Raw genomic sequence first — 23578 nt, 5'->3', positions numbered from 1 at the left:
ACCAAGGATACGTTGTAAGGATTTTTATATGTAAACGATGTTCCTTCTTATGTATGAAAAGTAACAGTGTTAATATATATATATATATATATATATATATATATATATATATATATATATATATATATATATATATATATATATATATATATATATATATATATATATATATATATATATATATATATATATATTTCAACAAGTCGGCCGTCTCTCACCGAGGCAGGGTGACCCAAAAAAGAAAGAAAATCCCCAAAAAGAAAATACTTTCATCATTCAACACTTTCACCTCACTCACACATTATCACTGTTTTTGCAGAGGTGCTCAGAATGCAACAGTTTAGAAGCATATACGTATAAAGATACACAACATATCCCTCCAAACTGCCAAAATCCCAAACCCCTCCTTTAAAGTGCAGGCATTGTACTTCCCATTTCCAGGACTCAAGTCCGACTATATGAAAATAACCGGTTTCCCTGAATTCCTTCACTAAATATTACCCTGCTCACACTCCAACAGATCGTCAGGTCCCAAGTACCATTCGTCTCCATTCACTCCTATCTAACACGCTCACGCTAACTTGCTGGAAGTCCAAGCCCCTCGCCCACAAAACCTCCTTTACCCCCTCTCTCCAACCCTTTCGAGGACGACCCCTACCCCTCCTTCCTTCCCCTATAGATTTATATGCTTTCCATGTCATTCTACTTTGATCCATTCTCTCTAAATGGCCAAACCACCTCAACAACCCCTCTTCTGCCCTCTGACTAATACTTTTATTAACTCCACACCTTCTCCTAATTTCCACACTCCGAATTTTCTGCATAATATTTACACCACACATTGCCCTTAGACAGGACATCTCCACTGCCTCCAACCGTCTCCTCGCTGTTGCATTTACCACCCAAGCTTCACATCCATATAAGAGCGTTAGTACTACTATACTTTCATACATTCCCTTCTTTGCCTCCACAGGTAACGTTTTTTGACGCCACATATACCTCAATGCACCACTCACCTTTTTTCCCTCATCAATTCTATGATTAACCTCATCCTTCATAAATCCATCCGCCGACACGTCAACTCCCAAGTATCTGAAAACATTTACTTCTTCCATATTCCTCCTCCCCAATTTGATATCCAGTTTTACTTTATCTAAATAATTTGATACCCTCATCACCTTACTCTTTTCTATGTTCACTTTCAACTTTCTACCTTTACACACATTCCCAAACTCATCCACTAACCTTTGCAATTTTTATTTAGAATCTCCCATAAGCACAGTACCATCAGCAAAAAGTAACTGTGTCAATTCCCATTTTGAATTTGATTCCCCATAATTTAATCCCACCCCTCTCCCGAACACCCTAGCATTTACGTCCTTTACAACCCCATCTATAAATATATTAAACAACCATGGTGACATTACACATCCCTGTCAAAGACCTACTTTTACCGGGAAGTATTCTCCCTCTCTTCTACACACCCTAACCTGAGCCTCACTATCCTCATAAAAACTCTTTACAGCATTTAGTAACTTACCACCTATTCCATATACTTGCAACATCTGCCACATTGCTCCTCTATCCACTCTATCATATGCCTTTTCTAAATCCATAAATGCAATAAAAACTTCCCTACCTTTATCTAAATACTGTTCACATATATGCTTCAATGTAAACACTTGATCTACATATCCCCTACCCACTCTGAAACCTCCCTGCTCATCTGCAATCCTACATTCTGTCTTACCTCTAATTCTTTCAATTATAACCCTACCGTATACTTTTCCTGGTATACTCAGTAAACTTATTCCTCTATAATTTTTACAATATCTTTTGTCTCCTTTCCCTTTATATAAAGGGACTATACATGCTCTCCGCCAATCCCTAGGTACCTTCCCCTCTTTCATACATTTATTAAACAAAAGTACCAACCACTCCAACACTATATCCCCCCCTGCTTTTAACATTTCTGTCATGATCCCATCAGTTCCAGCTGCTCTACCCCCTTTCATTCTACGTAATGCCTCACGTACCTCCCCCACACATACATTCTGCTCTTCTTCACTCCTAAAAGATGGTATACCTCCCTGGCCAGTGCATATAGTGGTTGTAGGAGGGTGGGGGCAGGAGGAAAGAGGAGTGATTGGTGGAATGATAAAGTAAGGGGTGTGATAAAAGAGAAAAAGGTAGCTTATGAGAGGTTTTTACAAAGCAGAAGTGTTATAAGAAGAGCAGAGTGTAAGGAGAGTAAAAGAAAGGTAAAGAGAGTGGTGAGAGAGTGCAAAAGGAGAGCAGATGATAGAGTGGGAGAGGCACTGTCAAGAAATTTTAATGAAAATAAGAAAAAATTTTGGAGTGAGTTAAACAAGTTAAGAAAGCCTAGGTAAAGTATGGATTTGTCAGTTAAAACAGAGTAGGGGAGTTAGTAGATGGGGAGATGGAGGTATTAGGTAGATGGCGAGAATATTTTGAGGAACTTTTAAATGTTGAGGAAGAAAGGGAGGCGGTAATTTCATATATATATATATATATATATATATATATATATATATATATATATATATATATATATATATATATATATATATATTATATATATATATATATGTATATATATAAATATATATATATATATATATATATTTATATATATATATATATATATATGTATATATATAAATATATATATATATATATATATATTATATATATATATATATGTATAAATATATATATATATATATATATATATATATATATATATATATATATATATATATATATATATGCACTTAGGAGTCTGTGGAGACAAAGAACTTTGTCCTTGGAGGCAAAGAGGGGAATGTATGAGAGTATAGTTTTACCAATGCTCTTATATGGGTGTGAAGCATGGGTGATGAATGTTGCAGCGAGGAGAAGGCTGGAGGCAGTGGAGATGTCATGTCTGAGGGCAATGTGTGGTGTGAATATAATGCAGAGAATTCGTAGTTTGGAAGTTAGGAGGAGGTGCGGGATTACCAAAACTGTTGTCCAGAGGGCTGAGGAAGGGTTGTTGAGGTGGTTCGGACATGTAGAGAGAATGGAGCGAAACAGAATGACTTCAAGAGTGTATCAGTCTGTAGTGGAAGGAAGGCGGGGTAGGGGTCGGCCTAGGAAGGGTTGGAGGGAGGGGGTAAAGGAGGTTTTGTGTGCGAGGGGCTTGGACTTCCAGCAGGCATGCGTGAGCGTGTTTGATAGGAGTGAATGGAGACAAATGGTTTTTAATACTTGACGTGCTGTTGGAGTGTGAGCAAAGTAACATTTATGAAGGGATTCAGGGAAACCGGCAGGCCGGACTTGAGTCCTGGAGATGGGAAGTACAGTGCCTGCACTCTGAAGGAGGGGTGTTAATGTTGCAGTTTAAAAACTGTAGTGTAAAGCACCCTTCTGGCAAGACAGTGATGGAGTGAATGATGGTGAAAGTCTTTCTTTTTCGGGCCACCCTGCCTTGGTGGGAATCGGCCGGTGTGATAATAAAAAAAAAATAAAATAAATATATATATATATATATATATATATATATATATATATATATATATATATATATATATATATATGTATATATATATGTATATATATATATATATATATATAAACATATATATATATGTATATATATAATATATATATATATATATATATATTATATATATATACATATATATATGTTTATATATATATATATATATATATATATATATATATATATATATATATATATATATATACATATATATACATATATATATATATATATATATATATATATATATATATATATATATATATATATATATATATATATATATATATATATAAACATATATATATGTATATATATATATATAATATATATATATATATATATATATATATATATATATATATATATACATATATATATATTATATATATATATATATATACATATATATATATATATATATATATATATATATATATATATATATATATATATATATATATATATATATATATATATATATATATATATATATATATATATATATATATATATATATATATATATATACATGTATATATATATGTCGTGCCGAATAGGCAGAATTTGCGATCTTGGCTTAAATAGCAACGTTCATCTTGCCATATAGGACAAGTGAAAATTTGTGTATGCAATAATTTCGCCAAAATCAATCTGAACCTAACGAAAAAAATATATTTCACTGTGTTTGTTTAGTATTAAATTACTGTAAACAGATCTAAAATATATTTAGTTGGGTTAGGCTAAAATAAATTGTTCTTGTTATAATAAGGTTAGGTAAGTTTTCTAAGATTCTTTTGGAGCAAAATTAAAAAATTTTACATTAACATTAATGAAAAAAACATATCTTTAAACGTATAAGAGAACATTTTAGAACGGACTTAATTTTAAATGAGTTCTTGCTAATTGACCAGTTTTACATATTCGGCACGACATATATATATATATATATATATATATATATATATATATATATATATATATATATATATATATATATATATATATATATATATATATATACATATATATATATATATATATAATTTCGTGCCGAATAGGCAGAACTTGCGATCTTGGCTTAAATAGCAACGCTAATCTTGCCATATAGGACAAGGGAAAATTTGCGTATGCAATAATTTCGCCAAAATCATTCTGAACCTAACGAAAAAAATATATTTCACTGTGTTTGTTTAGTATTAAATTATTGTAAACAAATCTAAAATATATTTAGTTGGGTTAGGCTAAAATAAATTGTTCTTGTTATAATAAGGTTAGGTAAGTTTTCTAAGATTCTTTTGGTGCAAAATTATAAATTTTTACATCAACATTAATGAAAAAAATATATCTTTAAACTTATAAGAGAAAATTTCAAAAAGGACTTAATTTTAAATGAGTTCTTGCTAATTGACCAGTTTTACATATTCGGCACGACATATATATATATATATATATATATATATATATATATATATATATATATATATATATATATATATATATATATATATATATATATATATATATATATATATATATATATATATATATATATATATATATATGCAATAAGATCACAGTAAACAGGTGATTTCAGAAAATGCAAAACAACCACTCTGAAAGAATAGAGAAATTCCAAGCGCTTTCGTGACTACTCACGTTATCAAGGAACTATATGAATTGCTCTATTCTTTCAGAGTGGTTGTTTTGCATATATATATATATATATATATATATATATATATATATATATATATATATATATATATATATATATATATATATATATATATATATATGTGTGTGTGTGTGTGTGTGTGTGTGTGTGTGTGTGTGTGTGTGTGTGTGTGTGTGTGTGTGTGTGTGTGTGTACTCACCTAATTGTACTCACCTAATTGTTTGTGGTTGCAGGGGTCGAGACTCAGCTCCTGGCCCCGCCTCTTCACTGATCGCTGCTGGATCCTCTCTCTCTCTGCTTCCTGAGCTTTGTCCTGCCTCTTCTTAAAACTATGTATGGTTCCTGCCTCCACTACTTCACTTGCTAGGCTATTCCACTTGCTGACAACTCTATGACAGAAGAAATACTTCCTAACGTCCCTGTGACTCGTCTGAGTCTTCAGCTTCCAGTTGTGACCCCTTGTCCCTGTGTCCCCTCTCTGGAACATCCTATCTCTGTCCACCTTGTCTATTCCCCGCAGTATCTTGTATGTCGTTATCATGTCTCCCCTGACCCTTCTGTCCTCCAGTGTCGTCAGTCCGATTTCCCTTAACCTTTCCTCGTACGACATTCCCTTGAGCTCTGGGACTAGCCTTGTTGCAAACCTTTGTACTTTCTCTAACTTCTTGACGTGCTTGACCAGGTGTGGGTTCCAGACTGGTGCTGCATACTCCAGTATGGGCCTAACATACACAGTGTACAGTGTCTTGAACGATTCCTTATTAAGGTATCGGAACGCTATTCTCAGGTTTCCTAGGCGCCCGTATGCTGCAGCGGTTATTTGGTTGATGTGTGCCTCCGGTGATGTGCTCGGTGTTATGGCCACTCCAAGGTCTTTCTCCCTGAGTGAGGTCTGTAGTCTTTGTCCACCTAGCCTATACTCTGTCTGCGGTCTTCTTTGCCCCTCCCCAATCTTCATGACTTTGCATTTGGCTGGATTGAATTCGAGAAGCCAGTTGCTGGACCACATGTCCAGCCTGTCCAGGTCTCTTTGCAGTCCTGCCTCATCCTCGTCCGATTTAATTCTTCTCATCAACTTCACGTCATCTGCGAACAGGGACACTTCAGAGTCTATTCCTTCCATCATGTCGTTCACATATATCAAAAATAGCACTGGTCCTAGAACTGACCCCTGTGGGACCCCGCTCGTAACAGGCGCCCACTGTGAAACCTCTTCACGTACCATGACTCGTTGCTGCCTCCCTGTCAGGTATTCCCTTATCCATTGCAGTGCCCTCCCTTTTACATGCTCCTGATCCTCCAGCTTCTGCACTAATCTCTTGTGGGGAACTGTGTCGAAGGCCTTCCTGCAGTCTAGGAAAAAGGAATCTACCCACCCCTCTCTCTCGTGTCTTACTTCTGTTACCTTGTCATAAAACTCCAAGAGGTTTGTGATACAAGATTTGCCTTCCATGAACCCGTGCTGGTTTTCATTTATAATCTTGTTCCTTTCCAGGTGTTCCACCACTCTCCTCCTGATAATCTTCTCCATGACTTTGCACACAATACATGCCAGAGACACAGGTCTGTAGTTTAGTGCCTCGTTTCTGTTTCCTTTCTTAAATATGGGGACTACATTAGCTGTCTTCCATTTCTCAGGTAGTTGCCCAGTTTCAAGGGATGTGTTGAAGATTGTGGATAGAGGCATGCACAGCATCTCTGCTCCTTCTCTAAGGACCCATGGGGAGATGTTGTCCGGTCCCATCGCCTTTTAGGTGTCAAGGTCACTTAAGAGCTTCTTCACCTTCTCCTCAGTTGTTCGTATGTCATCCAACACTTGTTGGTATATGCCCTCTTGATGTTCCCTTCTTTGCTGTCTTCCCACAGCCCTTCCTGTCTCTACTGTAAAAACTTCCTTAAATCTCCTGTTCAGCTCCTCACATACCTCCTGATCATTTCTTGTGAGTTCTTCACCTTCTGTCCTTAATCTGATCACCTGGTCTTTGACTGTTGTCTTCCTCCTGATGTGGCTATACAACAGTTTCGGGTCAGTCTTGATTCTCGATGCTATGTCATTTTCATACTGTCGCTGGGCCTCCTTCCTTACCTATGCATACTCATTCCTGGCTCTGCGACTGATCTCCCTATTTTCGTGTGTTCTCTGCCTTCTATACTTTTTCCATTCTCTATTGCACTTTGTTTTTGCCTCCTTACACCGTCGGGTAAACCAGGGGCTCTTTCTGGTCTTCCCATTGTTACTGTTGACCTTGGGAATAAACCTTTCCACTGCCTCCTTGCATTTTGTTGTTACATATTCCATCATTTCATTTACTGGCTTTCCTGCCAGTTCTCTGTCCCACTGGACCTCCCGCAGGAAGTTCTTCAACCCTATGTAGTCCCCTCTTTTAAAATCAGGCTTTTCCCATTCAACTCCTGTTATTCTCTCCACTTGCAGCTCTACTATGTATTCAAAGCACGAAACCACGTGGTCGCTAGCTCCTAGGGGACTCTCATACTTGATGTCCTCAATGTCTGAGCTGCCCAGGGTGAACACAAGGTCCAGTCTTGCTGGTTCATCCTCCCCTCTCACTCTGGTAGTGTCCTTAACATGTTGGTGCATGAGGTTTTCCAGCACCACGTCCAACATCCTGGCTCTCCATGTTTCGGCACCCCCATGTGGCTCCAGGTTTTCCCAGTCAATCTCCCTGTGGTTGAAATCCCCCATTACCAGCAACTTTGCTCTGCTGGAGTGAGCTCTTCTTGCCACCTCAGCAAGTGTGTCCACCATTGCTCTGTTGCTCTCTTCATATTCCTCTCTTGGCCTCCTGCAGTTCTGTGTACTCACTCACCTAGTTGTACTCACCTAGTTGAAGTTGCGGTGGTCGAGTCCGAGCTCCTGGCCCCGCCTCTTCACTGATCGTTACTAGGTCACTCTCCCTGAACCGTGAGCTTTATCATACCTCTGCTTGAAGCTATGTATGGATCCTGCCTCCATTACATCGCTTCCCAAACTATTCCACTTACTGACTACTCTGTGGCTGAAGAAATACTTCCTAACATCCCTGTGATTCATCTGTGTCTTCAACTTCCAACTGTCCCCCCTTGTTACTGTGTCCAATCTCTGGAACATCCTATCTTTGTCCACCTTGTCAATTCCTCTCAGTATTTTGTATGTCGTTATCATGTCGTCCCTATCCCTCCTGTCCTCCAGTGTCGTCAGGTTGATTTCCCCTAACCTCTCCTCGTAGGACATACCTCTTAGCTCTGGGACTAGTCTTTCTCTAGTTTCTTTACGTGCTTGGCTAGGTGTGGGTTCCAAACTGGTGCCGCATACTCCAATATGGGCCTAACGTACACGATGTACAGGGTCCTGAACGATTCCTTATTAAGATGTCGGAATGCTGTTCTGAGGTTTGCTAGGCGTCCATATGCTGCAGCAGTTATTTGGGTGATGTGCACTTCAGGAGATGTGCCTGGTGTTATACTCACCCCAAGATCTTTTTCCTTGAGTGAGGTTTGTAGTCTCTGGCCCCCTAGACTGTACTCCGTCTTCGGTCTTCTTTGTCCTTCCCCAATCTTCATGACTTTGCACTTGGTGGGATTGAACTCCAGGAGCCAATTGCTGGACCAGGTCTGCAGCCTGTCCAGATCCCTTTGTAGTTCTGCCTGGTCTTCGATCGAGTGAATTCTTCTCATCAACTTCACGTCATCTGCAAACAGGGACACCTCAGAGTCTATTCCTTCCGTCATGTCGTTCACAAATACCAGAAACAGCACTGGTCCTAGGACTGACCCCTGTGGGACCCCGCTGGTCACAGGTGCCCACACTGACACCTCGCCACGTACCATGACTCGCTGCTGTCTTCCTGACAAGTATTCCCTGATCCATTGTAGTGCCTTCCCTGTTATCCCTGCTTGGTCCTCCAGTTTTTGCACCAATCTCTTGTGTGGAACTGTGTCAAACGCCTTCTTGCAGTCCAAGAATATGCAATCCACCCACCCCTCTCTCTCTTGTCTTACTGCTGTCACCATGTCGTAGAACTCCAGTAGGTTTGTGACACAGGATTTCCCGTCCCTGAAACCATGTTGGCTGCTGTTGATGAGATCATTCCTTTCTAGGTGTTCCACCACTCTTCTCCTGATAATCTTCTCCATGATTTTGCATACTATACATGTCAGTGACACTGGTCTGTAGTTTAGTGCTTCATGTCTGTCTCCTTTTTTAAAGATTGGGACTACATTTGCTGTCTTCCATGCCTCAGGCAATCTCCCTGTTTCGATAGATGTATTGAATATTGTTGTTAGGGGTACACATAGCGCCTCTGCTCCCTCTCTCAATACCCATGGGGAGATGTTATCTGGCCCCATTGCCTTTGAGGTATCTAGCTCACTCAGAAGCCTCTTCACTTCTTCCTCAGTTGTGTGCACTGTGTCCAGCACATGGTGGTGTGCCCCACCTCTCCGTCTTTCTGGAGCCCCTTCTGTCTCCTCTGTGAACACTTCTTTGAATCTCTTGTTGAGTTCCTCACATACATCACGGTCATTTCTTGTTGTCTCTCCTCCTTCCTTCCTTCCTTAGCCTGATTACCTGGTCCTTGACTGTTGTTTTCCCCCTGATGTGGCTGTATAACAGTTTCAGGTCAGATTTGGCTTTCGCTGCTATGTCGTTTTCATATTGTCTTTGGGCCTCCCTTCTTATCTGTGCATATTCGTTTCTGGCTCTACGACTGCTCTCCTTATTCTCCTGGGTCCTTTGCCTTCTACATTTCTTCCATTCCCTAGCACACTTGGTTTTTGCCTCCCTGCACCTTTGGGTGAACCATGGGCTCATCCTGGCTTTTTCATTATTCCTGTTACCCTTGGGTAAAAACCTCTCCTCAGCCTCCTTTCATTTTGTTGCTACATATTCCATCATCTCATTAACTGGCTTTCCTGCCAGTTCTCTGTCCCACTGAACCCCATTCAGGAAGTTCCTCATTCCTGTGTAGTCCCCTTTCTTGTAGTTTGGCTTCATTCGTCCTGGCCTTCCTGCTTCTCCCTCCACTTGTAGCTCTACTGTGTATTCGAAGCTTAAAATCACATGGTCGCTGGCCCCAAGGGGTCTTTCATATGTGATGTCCTCGATATCTGCACTACTCAAGGTGAATACTAAGTCCAGCCTTGCTGGTTCATCCTCTCCACTCTCTCTTGTAGTGTCCCTTACATGTTGGTACATGAAGTTTTCCAGTACCACCTCCATCATCTTAGCCCTCCATGTATCTTGGCCCCCATGCGGGTCCAAGTTCTCCCAATCGATCTCCTTGTGGTTAAAGTCACCCATGATCAGGAGCTTTGCCCTGCATGCATGAGCTCTTCTGGCCACTGCAGCCAGTGTGTCAACCATCGCTCTATTGCTCTCGTCGTACTCTTGCCTTGGCCTCCTGCTGTTCTGTGGTGGGTTATACATCACTGCCATTACCACCTTGGGACCTCCAGAGTGAAACGTTCCCGCTATGTAATCACTTTCTTCTCCGCTGTCTAATCTCTCCAGCTCATCAAAATTCCAGCGATTTTTGATCAGCAATGCCACTCCTCCACCCCCCCTGTTCCCTCTGTCTTTCCTCAGGATTTGGTATCCCGTTGGAAAGATGGCATCTGTTATCATACCTGTAAGCTTGGTTTCTGTGAGAGTTATGATGTCCGGTGATGCCTCTTTGACTCTTTCGTGCCACTCCTCCCACTTATTTGTTATTCCATAAGCATTTGTGTACCATACCTTCAGTTTCCTTTCCAACACTGTGGTTTGGGGGGCCTGTGAGGGTGGGAGACCTGGTAGCATACTGTGGGATTCTATAGCTCGGTGTTGGGTGGAGGATGTGGGTATGGATTGTAGTGTGTGTTGGGATGGTGTGATAGGTTGTGGGGCTCTGAGAATAGTTGTGTGTGTGCTTGCCCTTGCTGTTCTGTTCTGCTCTGACTGACCTTTGCTGGTTCCATCCTTGTCTGCTTTCCTAGCTCCTTTCGCTTTTTTGTCCTCTCCCTCAGCTGCTGTCGTTCTGTTTGTGTTCTTTCTCTGTCTAGGAACACCCTCTTGTACTCTTCCGAGTATTTCAACCGTGGTTTCTCTTGGAGGATCCTGTTCCACACTGTTTCCATCCTGAGAATCAGCTTGATCGGTCGGTTTCTCCCCTTCGAGTACCCCCTATTCTCTGAAAATTTACAATCTCGTCCATCTCTTCACCTATTTCCGTGATGATTTTCTCAATCTCCTTTCTTTCTTCCTGCTGCCTTTCAGTGTGTCCTTTCCTCTCTCTCCTGAAGCCCATGGATAAACACTGATTTTGCCCTTTCCTCCTCCCATTGTCTCACCCTCTGTGACTCTGGATCCTGCCTGTATGTGGTCATTTTCTCCCTCGATTTTTCCAGTGTCTCTTGATAGCTTGGCTGTGCCTCAGCATTCGACCTATCACCCTCTCCATCTGCACCCAGCTGTTCTTCCCTTTCACTCCTTGGTCCTCCTTGGCAGGCTGATATGACCTTAGCATATTTCATATCTCCTTCCTTCCTGTTCGGCCTTGCAGCTTCATATGCTGTGTCTTGTCTGGTCACTGCCCCTGTAACTCGCTTCAGCCTATTTATCTCAACTTCTAGGACCCTTATCTTGGCTACTGCAGTTTCGACTTGTGCCTCCCAATCCCTTTGTCTGTCCTTCTCCAACCTCTTTCCACCCTTTCACAGAGAGCTCTTTCCTCCATTTTTTTCAGAAAGTTCTCCTAATTTTCTCTCCCACTCTTGTTCCATCCTTTTCCACTGCTCCTCCATCCACTCCTCCCTACCAGAACCATTCTCATCTGATCCCTGGTTCCAAGTAGTCCCCACCATTTTTTTTTTTTTTCTTTTTTTGTGAGAGAAGAGAGAAGGGAAAGGTAGAAGGAGAGAGAGAGGGGGAGTGAGGAAGAAGGAAAGGAGAGATAGAGTGAGAGGGGAAAGAGAGAGAAGGGAATGGAAGGAGAGGGGGAGAGTGAGAAGGGAAAATGGGGAATCGATGGAGAGAGAGAGAGAGAGAGAGAGAGAGAGAGAGAGAGAGAGAGAGAGAGAGAGAGAGAGAGAGAGAGAGAGAAGGAGAGGTGGAAAGAGAGGGGGATAGTGAGAAGGAAAAAGGGAAGAGAGAGTGAGAGAGAGAGAGAGGGGGGAGAGAGAGAGAAGGGAAGGGAGGAGGGGAGGGGAGGGAGAAGGGAAAATGGGGAAGAGAGAGAGAGAGAGAGAGAGAGAGAGAGAGAGAGAGAGAGAGAGAGAGAGAGAGAGAGAGAGAGAGAGAGAGAGAGAGAGAGAGACAGAGAGAGACAGAGAGAGAGAGAGAGAGAGAGAGAGAGAGAGCAGAGAGAGAGAGAGAGAGAGAGAGAGAGAGAGAGAGAGAGAGAGAGAGAGAGAGAGAGAGAGAGAGAGAGAGAGAGAGAGAGAGAGAGAAGCAAAGAGAGAGAGAGAGAGAGAGAAGGGGAGGGGGAGGGGGGAGATGGAAGAGAGAGAGGGGAGAGAGAGGCTAGGGCGTGAGAGAGGCTAGGGGAGAGAGAGGGGAGGAGGAGAGAGATGGGAAAAGGGGAGGATGGGGAGAGATAATGAGGGAGGGAGAGATGTTAGAGGGGGGGAGATGTTAGAGGGGGGAGGTGTTAGAGGGAAGAGATGTTAGAGGGGAGAGATGGGAGAGGGAAGAGAGAGAGATAGGTAGAGAGTGATAGGAAGAGAGAGAGATATAGGTAAAGAGTGAGATAGGTAGAGAGAGATAGGTAGAGAGAGATAGGTAGAGAGATAGGAAGAGAGGGAGAGAGGGAAAGAGAGAGAAAGAGCGAAGTTTAGATGGTCAGTTCACAGGAAGGTGTGAAATCCTGTGTATGTGTGTGTTTGCGTGTGTACTACAGCTTACAAGTGCTTGTTCCTGTACTCACCTATTTGTACTCACCTATTTGTGGTTGCAGGGGTCGAGTCACAGCTCCTGGCCCCGCCTCTTCGCTGATTGCTACTAGGTCCTCTCTCTCCCTGCCCCATGAGCTCTATCATACCTCGCCTTAAAACTATGTATGGTTCCTGCCTCCACCACATCACTTTCTAGGCTATTCCACGGCCTGACTACTCTATGACTGAAGAAATACTTCCTAACATCCCTTTGATTCATCTGAGTCTTCAACTTCCAATTGTGACCTCTTGTGTCTGTGTCCCATCTCTGGAACATCCCGTCTTTGTCCACCTCGTCTATTCCGCGCAGTATTTTATATGTCGTTATCATGTCTCCCCTGACCCTCCTGGCCTCCAGTGTCGTCAGGCCGATTTCCCTCAACCTTTCTTCATAGGACAATCCCCGTAGCTCTGGGACTAGTCTTGTTGCAAACCTTTGCACTTTCTCTAATTTCTTGACGTGCTTGACTAGGTGTGGATTCCAAACTGGTGCTGCATACTCCAGTATGGGCCTGACGTAGATGGTGTACAGAGTCTTAAACGAATCCTTACTGAGGTATCGGAACGCTATCCGTAGGTTTGCCAGGCGCCCGTATGCTGCAGCAGTTATCTGATTGATGTGCGCCTCAGGAGATATGCTCGGTGTTATACTCACCCCCAGATCTTTTTCCTTTAGTGAGGTTTGCAGTCTTTGGCCATCTAAACTATATTGTGTCTGCGGTCTTCTTTGCCCTTCCCCAATCTTCATGACTTTGCATTTGGCAGGGTTAAATTCAAGGAGCCAGTTGCTGGACCAGGCTTGTAGCCTGTCCAGATCTCTTTGTAGTCCTGCCTGATCCTCGTCCGATTCGATTTTTCTCATTAACTTCACATCGTCTGCAAACAAGGACACTTCTGAGTCTATCCCTTCCGTTATGTCGTTCACGTATACCAAGAACAGCACAGGTCCTAGGACTGACCCCTGTGGAACCCCGCTTGTCACAGGCGCCCACTCTGACACCTCGTCGCGTACCATGACTCGTTGTTTCCTCCCTGTCAGGTATTCTCTGATCCATTGCAGGGCCTTTCCTGTTATGTGTGCCTGGTCCTCTAGCTTTTGCAGTAACCTCTTGTGAGGAACTGTGTCGAAAGCCTTCTTGCAGTCCAAAAATACGCAGTCGATCCACCCCTCTCTCTCTTGTCTTACTTCTGTCACCTTGTCATAAAACTCTAGTAGGTTTGTGACACAGGATTTTCCTTCCCTGAAACCATGCTGGTTGTCAATTATACACTTGTTTCTTTCCAGGTGCCCCACCACTCTCCTCCTGATGATCTTCTCCATGACCTTGCATACTATACTCGTTAGAGATACAGGTCTGTAGTTTAGTGCCTCATGTCTGTCTCCCTTTTTAAAAATTGGGACTACATTTGCCATTTTCCATACCTCAGGGAGTTGCCCAGTTTCAAATGATGTGTTGAAGATCTTTGTTAATGGCTCACACAATATCTCTGCTCCCTCTTTAAGGACCCATGGAGAGATGTTGTCTGGTCCCACCGCCTTTGAGGTGTCAAGTTCGCATAGCAGCTTCTTCACCTCCTCCTTGGTTATATGTACCTCATCCAGCACTTGCTGGTGTGCCCCCCTGTTCTGATTTCTTGGAGTCCTACTGGTTTCCACTGTAAATACCTCTTTAAATCTTGTGTTGAGCTCCTGACATACCTCTCGGTCGTTTCTTGTGAATTCCCCATCACCCTTCCTCAGTCTGATTACCTGGTCCTTGACTGTTGTTTTCCTCCTGATGTGGCTGTACAACAGCTTCGGGTCAGTCTTTACTTTTGATGCTATGTCATTTTCATATTGTCTCTGAGCCTCCCTTCTTATCTGTGCATATTCGTTTCTGGCTCTTCGGCTGATTTCTCTATTCTCCTGAGTTCTCTGTCTTCTGTACCTTTTCCATTCTCTAGTACACCTAGTTTTTGCCTCCCTACACCTTTGGGTGAACCAAGGACTCGTTCTGTTCTTCCCATTATTTCTGTTTCCCTTGGGAACAAACCTCTCCTCTGCCTCCTTGCATTTTGTTGCTACATAGTCCATCATTTCTTGTACTGGTTTTCCTGTCAGTTCCCTCTCCCACTGAATGTCTTGAAGGAAGTTCCTCATGCCTGAGTAGTTCCCCCTTTTGTAGTTTGGTTTTTCCCAGCCTATTCCTGCTACTCTCTCCACTTGGAGCTCAACTATGTAGTCGAAGCACAGAACCACATGATCACTAGCTCCCAGGGGCCTTTCATACATGATACCCTCGATGTCCGAACTACTCATGGTGAATACAAGGTCCAACCTTGCTGTGTGTGTGTGTGTGTGTGTACTCACCTATTTGTACTCACCTATTTGTGGTTGCAGGGGTCGAGTCTTAGCTCTTGGCCCCGCCTCTTCACCGGTTGCTACTGGGCCCTCTCTCTCCCCGCTCCATGAGCTTTATCAAACCTCGTCTTAAAACTGTGTATGGTTCCTGCCTCCACTACGTCATTTTCTAGGCTATTCCACTGCCTTACAACTCTATGACTGAAGAAATACTTGTGTGTGTGTGTGTGTGTGTGTGTGTGTGTGTGTGTGTGTGTGTGTGTGTGTGTGTGTGTGTGTGTGTGTGTGTGTGTGTGTGTGTGTGTGCGTGTGTATGTGTACTCACGTAATTGTACTCACCTAATTGTGGTTGCAGGGGTCGAGACCCGCCTCTTCACTGATCGCTACTGGATCCTCTCTCTCTCTGCTTCCTGAGCTTTGTCATACCTCTTCTTAAAACTATGTATGGTTCCTGCCTCCACTACTTCACTTGCTAGGCTATTCCACTTGCTGACAACTCTATGACTGAAGAAATACTTCCTAACGTCCCTGTGACTCGTCTGAGTCTTCAGCTTCCAGTTGTGACCCCTTGTCCCTGTGTCCCCTCTCTGGAACATCCTATCTCTGTCCACCTTGTCTATTCCCCGCAGTATCTTGTATGTCGTTATCATGTCTCCCCTGACCCTTCTGTCCTCCAGTGTCGTCAGTCCGATTTCCCTTAACCTTTCCTCGTACGACATTCCCTTGAGCTCTGGGACTAGCCTTGTTGCAAACCTTTGTACTTTCTCTAACTTCTTGACGTGCTTGACCAGGTGTGGGTTCCAGACTGGTGCTGCATACTCCAGTATGGGCCTAACATACACAGTGTACAGTGTCTTGAACGATTCCTTATTAAGGTATCGGAACGCTGTTCTCAGGTTTGCCAGGCGCCCGTATGCTGCAACAGTTATTTGGTTGATGTGTGCCTCTGGTGACGTGCTCGGTGTTATGGTCACCCCAAGGTCTTTCTCCCTGAGTGAGGTCTGTAGTCTTTGTCCACCTAGCCTATACTCTGTCTGCGGTCTTCTTTGCCCCTCCCCAATCTTCATGACTTTGCATTTGGCAGGATTGAATTCGAGAAGCCAGTTTCTGGCCTACATGTCCAGCCTGTCCAAGACTCTTTGCACTCCTGCCTCATCCTCATCCGATTTAATTCTTCTCATCAACTTCACATCATCTGCGGATAGGGACACTTCAGAGTCTATTCCTTCCATCACGTCGTTCGCATATATAAAAAATAGCACTGGTCCTAGAACTGACCCCTGTGGGACCCCGCTCGTCACAGGCGCCCACTGTAATACCTCTTCACGTACCATGACTTGTTGCTGCCTCCCTGTCAGGTATTCCCTGATCCATTGCAGTGCCCTCCCTGTTATATGTGCCTGATCCTCCAGCTTCTGCACTAATCTCTTGTGGGGAACTGTGTAAAAAGCCTTCCTGCAGTCTAGGAAAATGCAATCAACCCACCCCTTTCTCTCGTGTCTTACTTCTGTTACCTTGTCATAAAACTCCAGGAGGTTTGTGACACAGGATTTGCCTTCCATGAACCCATGCTGGTTTTCATTTATAATCTTGTTCAGTTCCAGGTGTTCCACCACTCTCCTCCTGATAATCTTCTCTATGACTTTGCACACAATACATGTCAGAGACACAGTTCTGTAGTTTAGGGCCTCATTTCTGTATCCTTTCTTAAATATGGGGACTACATTTGCTGTCTTCCATTCCTCAGGTAGTTGCCCAGTTTCAAGGGATGTGTTGAAGATTGTGGTTAGGGGCACACACAGTATCTCTGCTCCTTCTCTAAGGGCCCATGGGGAGATGTTGTCCGGTCCCATCGCCTTTGAGGTATCAAGGTCATTTAGCAGCTTCTGCACCTCCTCCTCGGTTGTTCGTATGTCATCCAACACTTGTTGGTATATTCCCTCTTGGTGTTCCCTTCTGTGCTGTCTTCCCACAGCCCTTCCTGTCTCTACTGTAAAAACTTCCTTAAATCTCTTGTATAGCTCCTCACATACCTCCTGATCATTTCTTGTGAGTTCTTCCCCTTCTGTCCTCAATCTGATCACCTGGTCTTTGACTGTTGTCTTCCTCCTGATGTGGCTATACAACAATTTCGGGTCAGTCTTGATTTTCGATGCTATGTCATTTTCATACTGTCGCTGGGCCTCCCTCCTTACCTGTGCATACTCGTTCCTGGCTGTGCGACTGATCTCCCTATTTTCGTGTGTTCTCTGCCTTCTGTACTTTTTCCATTCTCTATTGCACTTTGTTTTTGCCTCCTTACACCGTCGGGTAAACCAGGGGCTCGTTCTGGTCTTCCCATTGTTTCTGTTGCCCTTGGGAATAAACCTTTCCACTGCCTACTTGCATTTTGTTGTTACATATTCTATCATTTCGTTTACTAGCTTTCCTGTCAGTTCTCTGTCCCATGGAACCTCCTCGTATGCCGTGGGCAGTACGACCTTGAACTCGGTACAATTTCCTATGGATAGTACTACCTTGAATCAAGTGCAACGTCCTGTGGGCAGTACGGCCTTGAACGAAGGTCCTTTGGAAAGAGCGTCCTTCAACCCAGTACAACCTTCCGTGGACAGTTCAACTTCAACCGAATCGAATCGAATCGATGACGACGAGAGCTGTCGTAAGATGGGAAGGAAGAAGGATATGGAAGGATGGAAATAACTGGAAAAGGATGAGGAGGAGGGGAAGAGGAGGAATCAAGGCAAGTGGCCCAACCACTTTGGGACATGTGGTACAAAAGTACTGGAGATGTAGATAGAGAGGCTTGACTGATGTCATTGCTTGGCTCACTAGGAGAGGATGGCGAAGGCAACGGTAGGAGCTGGGAGTGTCAGAAGGCAGCAAGCAGGATGAGTTGGTTATGGTCTTAAACCGTTTATCAGTGCAGTAAATTGTTTTTGAGAGAGTTGTATCACACTTATGGGAGTGCTGTAGTAGTATTCGTTGGTTTGGAGTTGGTGGAGTATCTGGTTGTAGGTAGGGAATGGTCTTTCTTCGCTTTGGTACGATACAGTGTTGTCTTGGAGATGTTGGATGAGTTCTAGGCGAGTCATGCTTGCAGGGTACAGCCTCGTGGTGTAGAATATGAGTCCTTTGTGTTTAACCCATGGTGTTCCAGGTAATCGACGTGAGCTAAGTAGAGAAGGCGGTGGTGGAGTAGAGGAAGGTGGTGTTGCTTCGTTTTCAACTTCAGTAGACGAATTAGAAGATGTTTCTGGTGGTAAGGCTTCTGATTGGTTGGATTTAGTGAGAGGTGGTGGCGGTGGAGGCTTCTCATTGGTCGTTGTTGGATTGACGTCACTAGTTGGTGGTGTTGATGGAACTTCTGCAGAAGAGTTGGCGATTAAGTTTTTGGTGAATTTGAGAATTTCTTCAGAAGGTGGAGATGCTGGAAATGTAAATGAAGGCATGTTATTTAATGCAAATAACTCGTTGATGGTAGAGTTAAATGATCCAGGTACAGCCATGTTTTGCATATGAGCGTATAGTAGACAGTAGTGAATCTTGGTTACGTCACATGTTGGAGGAGTGATGGTAGTGGTGGTGGTGGAGGCGGGCTGAGTAGATGCTTGAAGTAATTTTGTAGTGTCTGCTTGTATTTTTGCAATTGCTGCATACGTTGGAGTGTTGCTAGTAGGTTTTTTCTTTGCTGCATCTTGTGTTTTCTTCATAATATCCTTTCTTGTAGGACATTTTGCTGCCAGTGTATGGTGATCATTACTCTTGCAGTTTAAGCACGCTGGTTGTATTGGAGCAGCCGCGGTGCAGGAACTGAAGGTGTGTCCCTCACTACCACATGTAGTGCAGAACTTCTTGTCTTTTACTGGACATGCTTTGGTGGTGTGATGGTATGAATAACAGTTCCAGCAATGTTGGATGTAATGATATCTCTCTGCTTCAATGTAGGTAGGGCTGATGTAGTAGTAGTAGACAATAAGACCTTCGTTCAGTGCAGTGGCAGCCATGTTCACGTCGGTGAAGGTGACCTTGATCATGGACGTTGCATTTGGGATTTTTGTAATGCTGTCAACAGTAGCCCAAGTATTTTGCACAACTTCCTGTGGACAATACCACCTTCAACCAGCACAACTTCTTGTGAAAAGTACGTTCTTCAGTCCCAATACATCGTCCCGCGGACAGGTCGAAGCTTCTCACGTAAGGTTCGACCTGGTAGAAGTTTTGGCCAGGTGCATCACTCGCAATCAGTGCAATAAAAAAAATTAAAAATGAACATAAAACTCGCATAAGAATCAAGATTATACGAAATACGACTTGAAGTCACAAAAATAGAAACTACTATCACATCAAGTTAAAATAAAATACTAACAGAACCATAGCTCAGTACTATCATATCAAGTTAAATTTAGTAAAAGTAACCCACACCGGTTAAAGTAACCCACACCGGTTAAAGTAACCCACACAGGTTAAAGTAACCCACATCACTTAAAATATCCCGCATCACTTATGATTCCCCCAAAATTCACAATATCAAAAGACTCTTAAAATTTTCCACAGGCACCTATAATCCGAGCTTCTCTTTACCTTATCATGTATCTCTTCCTTATCACCTGCGACCTCGGAAGTCCTTGCAACCCAGCTTCAGCCTGGCTACAACATCAGTCTGTTTACACCGTCAGTTACTCCATAAACAAACACATCATCATTCATGTTATCACAGTCGGTAATAAATGTTACAACCTACACAGAGTAGAAAAACTGGATTAATTATATAAAGTATAAAAAAGTAACCTTGGCTTGAGGACATGATAACCCCACTATGATATGCAACAATTTTTCTCTCGCAAATGTTGCGGGATGATATTAGTAATATGAGCCGGGAGTTAATATGAAGAATCACCTCCTAGATGGAGGAAAATACTTACCTGAAATGAGCCATCCTCCTAGTGTAATTTTCCATCTATAATAACTGGTGCATGGGGTCGTTATTAGTCACTTCTCTAACAAGACAAACATTCTGTTAGTGCAGTTGGCTAGTAGATAGTGAAGTTAGCTAACAAGCCTGAATTCAAAGACATGTTTCACCCACAGTGGGTGAAATGTTGTAAAATATAATTTCTTCCTACTTAAGGCGCGTTTGAACCAGAAATTTTAAGACTCTCTCATCACTACAGTATCAGGTTGATTTATTTTCCAGTGAAATTAAAACCGGCCTTTATATCAGTTATGACTCATAAACATGAGAAAATTAAAAACCTTTAGATACATATAAACTGATTTTTGTTATGCTACGTAAACCTAAGCATAGTCCCTATTATAATAAAATTAAGAGCTAAACTCATATGGGTTATAAAGCGTTTTGAGTAGGGTATGCGATGGGTAGCTGATAGGGTGAGTGCTAAATAGAAGCTAAGTGTAATTTAGTTTTCTTTAAAAGTCAAAGAGTCTGTGATACAGTGGGACTTTCAACGAAGAGGTTGGGTAGTGTGTGCGTGATACTCCGTCACAGATATTCGAAATGAATTCCGCGTATTCTGTTGTATAGGACAGTTAGGATATGACAAACTGAAAATGTGACATGGAAGTCCTCGCAGAGATGTGGCACCCATTGGTGAGTTTCGTATGTCCATTTTGCAATCCTGGAAATTATGAAAAACTAACATCGGTGGGAAGATGGTCAGAAATTATATCGATCTGTTAAAAGACAACTTCCATATTAACTCAGACTAACTTTATTGCTGATCGACTGTGAGTTTGTTCATAGCCATGAACCTCGGCTTGTCCAGCAAAAATACGATTTATTTGTGTTTGCTAGAAAGGTTATATAGCAATAGTTTTATATGAGGGACGATGAAATGAAAGGAGTCGAATTTATGGGTAGCTTTTAATGCACTTTGGAAGTTGGAGACAACGAATGACGAGGCGGCCGTAGTCGCAGTATGATGGTGGAAATCGCATGCAACTCCGCTGTGAAATTGCTGACCAATTCTAATAATATATTCTTGAATTATTCTATCTGGAAAAACAGTTGCATACCCTATATCATCTGATGGATCTAGAACTGATGACCAGGATGAAGTGATCATTATGACCAGGATGGTGTGATCGTTATGACCAGGATGGTGTGATCATTATGACCAGGATGGTGTGATCGTCATGACCAGTATGGTGTGATTGTCATGACCAGGATGGTGTGATCGTCATGACCAGGATGGTGTGATCGTCATGACCAGGATGGTGTGATCGTCATGACCAGGATGGTGTGATCGTCATGACCAGGATGGTGTGATCGTCATGACCAGGATGGTGTGATCGTCATGACCAGGATGGTGTGATCGTCATGACCAGGATGGTGTGATCGTCATGACCAGGATGGTGTGATCGTCATGACCAGGATGGTGTGATCGTCATGACCAGGATGGTGTGATTGTCATGACCAGGATGGTGTGATCGTCATGACCAGGATGGTGTGATCGTCATGACCAGGATGGTGTGATCGTCATGACCAGGATGGTGTGATCGTCATGACCAGGATGGTGTGATTGTCATGACCAGGATGGTGTGATCGTCATGACCAGGATGGTGTGATCGTCATGACCAGGATGGTGTGATCGTCATGACCAGGATGGTGTGATCGTCATGACCAGGATGGTGTGATCGTTATGACCAGGATGGTGTGATCGTCATGACCAGGATGGTGTGATCGTTATGACCAGGATGGTGTAATCATTATGAACAAGATGGTGTGATCGTCATGACCAGGATGGTGTGATCGTCATGACCAGGATGGTGTGATTGTCATGACCAGGATGGTGTGATTGTCATGACCAGGATGGTGTGATTGTCATGACCAGGATGGTGTGATCGTCATGACCAGGATGGTGTGATCGTCATGACCAGGATGGTGTGATCGTCATGACCAGGATGGTGTGATCGTCATGACCAGGATGGTGTGATCGTCATGACCAGGATGGTGTGATCGTCATTACCAGGATGGTGTGATCGTCATGACCAGGATGGTGTGATCGTCATTACCAGGATGGTGTGATCGTCATTACCAGGATGGTATGATCGTTATGACCAGGATGGTGTGATCGTTATGACCGGGATGGTGTAATCATTATGAACAGGATGGTGTGATCGTCATTACCAGGATGGTGTGATCGTCATTACCAGGATGGTATGATCGTCATGACCAGGATGGTGTGATCGTTATGACCGGGATGGTGTGATCGTTATGACCAGGATGGTGTAATCATTATGAACAGGATGGTGTGATCGTCATGACCAGGATGGTGTGATCGTCATGACCAGGATGGTGTGATTGTCATGACCAGGATGGTGTGATTGTCATGACCAGGATGGTGTGATTGTCATGACCAGGATGGTGTGATCGTCATGACCAGGATGGTGTGATCGTCATGACCAGGATGGTGTGATCGTCATGACCAGGATGGTGTGATCGTCATGACCAGGATGGTGTGATCGTCATGACCAGGATGGTGTGATCGTCATTACCAGGATGGTGTGATCGTCATGACCAGGATGGTGTGATCGTCATTACCAGGATGGTGTGATCGTCATTACCAGGATGGTATGATCGTCATGACCAGGATGGTGTGATCGTTATGACCGGGATGGTGTGATCGTCATTACCAGGATGGTGTGATCGTCATGACCAGGATGGTGTGATTGTCATGACCAGGATGGTGTGATTGTCATGACCAGGATGGTGTGATCGTCATGACCAGGATGGTGCGATCGTCATGACCAGGATGGTGTGATTGTCATTACCAGGATGGTGTGATCGTCATGACCAGGATGGTGTGATTGTCATGACCAGGATGGTGTGATTGTCATGACCAGGATGGTGTGATCGTCATGACCAGGATGGTGCGATCGTCATGACCAGGATGGTGTGATCGTCATGACCAGGATGGTGTGATCGTCATGACCAGGATGGTGTGATTGTCATGACCAGGATGGTGTGATCGTCATGACCAGGATGGTGTGATCGTCATGACCAGGATGGTGTGATCGTCATGACCAGGATGGTGTGATCGTCATGACCAGGATGGTGTGATCGTCA

Source organism: Cherax quadricarinatus, chromosome 26 (genome assembly GCF_038502225.1).
Source record: "Cherax quadricarinatus isolate ZL_2023a chromosome 26, ASM3850222v1, whole genome shotgun sequence".
Lineage (NCBI taxonomy): Eukaryota > Metazoa > Arthropoda > Malacostraca > Decapoda > Parastacidae > Cherax > Cherax quadricarinatus.
Note: the sequence above shows the minus strand (reverse complement) of the source record.